Source organism: Cnephaeus nilssonii (assembly GCF_951640355.1).
Source record: "Cnephaeus nilssonii genome assembly, chromosome: 6".
Classification (NCBI taxonomy): domain Eukaryota; kingdom Metazoa; phylum Chordata; class Mammalia; order Chiroptera; family Vespertilionidae; genus Cnephaeus; species Cnephaeus nilssonii.
The window spans coordinates 14,703,778-14,706,325 of record NC_137077.1 but is presented as its reverse complement, the minus strand read 5'-3'; the positions used below and the strand labels follow the sequence as shown (position 1 = coordinate 14,706,325).

The 2,548-nt window shown below is 45.5% G+C and overlaps 1 pseudogene across 1 annotated transcript; it reads right to left on the bottom strand.

Moving 5' to 3' along the window:
* Positions 1–727: 727 nt before the first annotated feature.
* On the bottom strand, positions 728–2,311 carry LOC307102040 (lysine--tRNA ligase-like; annotated as a pseudogene). The gene is made up of 2 exons: positions 2,055–2,311; positions 728–1,495 (listed from the first exon to the last, which is right to left on the bottom strand). The product of its transcript is annotated as a lysine--tRNA ligase-like (transcript).
* Between the last annotated feature and the right edge of the window lie 237 nt (positions 2,312–2,548).

Below are 2,548 nucleotides of genomic sequence, written 5' to 3'. Positions count from 1 at the left end.
AAAGCTGCCTTGCAGTTCACCAGGCTGCTCTTTCATGAATCTACCCTTGACAAGATGTTGACCCTTATATGGTTTTCCTTCCTTCCTCCATCACTTCCTCTTTCCCCCCTTCAATAAATATTTAGTGAATACATATACTATCTAGGGTCTATGCTATGTACTTGAGATATAAAAATAATTAAACATAATCCTTGTCCTCAAGAGCATGTAGATGGAGGACCAAATCATAAAACAGTTATAATACAATATAACTCTGGCAGAGAAATGGACAGAAGGGAAAAGGGAAAAGAAAACCTTCACATAGGAAGTAAATTTTTTAAAAAAATTGTATTGATTTGAGAGAGAGAGAGAGAGAGAGAGAGAGAGAGAGAGAGAGAAACATTGATTTGTTGTTCCACTTATTTATGCATCCACTGGTTGATTCTTGTATGTGCCCTGACATGGGATCAAACCCACAACCTTGGTGTATCCAGACAATGCTCTAACCAACTACCTGGCCAGGACCTAAGAAGTAACCTCCTTAGTCTCTAAGGAGGAGGATGATGATAATAACAACAGGGACAGAGAACTTCGATGGGATGCTGACTATGTAGCAGGCAATGTTTTAAAGTCTTTATAGCACTAACACATTTACAGTACAATATCCCTGTGGAGGGGGTGCTATTGTTATCTGTGATTTAGAAATGACAAAGCTGAACTATTGAAAATGGGTTTTGGTGAATAACTGTCAGTCTTCAAAAACCTGCCGCTGCCTCATGGGGTCATTCAGCTCAGTGGAGGCATTGCGTATTTCCTTCCTCATGACAAAAAGCTCAAAGTGCTCTGTCAGACCCTCTTTAGGGCGGTGCCATTTTACAAAAGGGTTCATTATCTGTGGGTGATCATAGATGAATGTAGGATTGATGCATGCCACTTCCAGGAACTCCTCAACAAGCTTAGTGGCTGTGGTCCGAGGTGGAGGGCATTCAACAGCTTTCGCCACACAGATATCATCAGGAATTTTGCAAATTTCTTCAGTTTCAAAGAGGATAGTTTCTGGCAGCTTCACCCCCAAGGCTTTCTCAAGCTCTTTCTGGAAGGGTGGGGTGAAGTCAATCTCATAGGCTTGGCCCTCCAGGCCACTGGATGGTGGGTGGCCTTGTAACCATCTGTAATGTGCTTTACCATCCCTGAAATCATGTTCTCTGCAATTTCCTTGAGATCATGATAATCTGTAGAGGCCATGAGAACTTACAGGTGGTGAGCTCAGGATTATGAGTCAAATCAGTTTCTTCATTCCGGAACTAGTGTCCAATTTCATAAACTCAGTCAGTGCCACCAACCACCAGCATCTTGTGGCAGAATTCTGGAGCAATTCTCATACATACATTCAGGTCCAGCTCATTGTGGTTGGTGCTAAAAGGCTTGGCCACAGTTCCCCCTGGGATGATGTTCATCATGGGAGTTTCAAACTCTAGGAATCTCAACTCATCCAAGAAACTTCTTATATATATGACTAGAGGGCCAGTGCATGAAATTCATGCACGGGTGTGTGTGTGTGTGTGTGTGTGTGTGTGTGTGTCCCTCAGCCCAGCCTGCACCCTCTCTAATCTGGGACCCCTTGAGGGATATCCCTCTCACAATCCAGGACTGTTGGCTCCCAACCGCTCGCCTGCCTGGCTGCCTGATTGCCCCTAACTGCTTCTGCCTGCCAGCCTGATCGCCCCCTAACCACTCCCCTGCCAGCCTGATCGACACCTAACTGCTCCCCTGCCAGCCCGATTACCCCTAACTGCCCTCCCCTGCTAGCCTGGTAGTCCCTAACTGCCCTCCTCTGCCGGCCCGGTCACCCCCAACTGCCCTCCCTTGTAGGCCTGGTCCCTCCCATCTTCCCTCCCCTACTGGCCTGATTGTCCCCAACTGCCCTCCCTTGCAGGCCATTTTGTAGTGGTCATTTGGTGTCCACATGGGGGTGGCCATCTTTGACAAAATGGGGCGGCCATCTTGTGTGTTGGAGTGATGGTCAATTTGCACATTACCTCTTTATTATACAGGATGATCTTAGTGGAGGATACACTTCTGCCTCACAAAGTCATTCAGGACCAATTTCAAGTATCTCTGATGATACTTTGTTTCCTTTTCTTTGAGGCCAAAGTGAAAATGAGGTAACATATGTAAGCAAGGACACAGCAGTGTGATTTCATAGGAATCACAGCTAACCCTTCTTGGTTTACCCAGAATTCCCCTGAACTTCAATTATGTCTCCTCAAAGCAGTTTGTTATTGATATGAATGGATTCTTCTTCTGATTTATAATTCCTGGAATTGGCCATGACTTGCAACTTGAACCCCTCTTCTCAAAGGTCACAGAAGATGAGCTTCCCCTTGGAAGCTCTTTTGGCATGGATCCTATCTAGAAAAAGAACTGCCACGTTTAAGGTAATGTCACTCAGGTGGTTCCCAGGCTACAGGTGACTGTATTCTTGGATGAAGTGAGTGACTGAGACACCTATATGTAACTAGTGTGAGTATGGGTCTTCCCCATTAGCCTTCAGTTGATGGACTGCTTG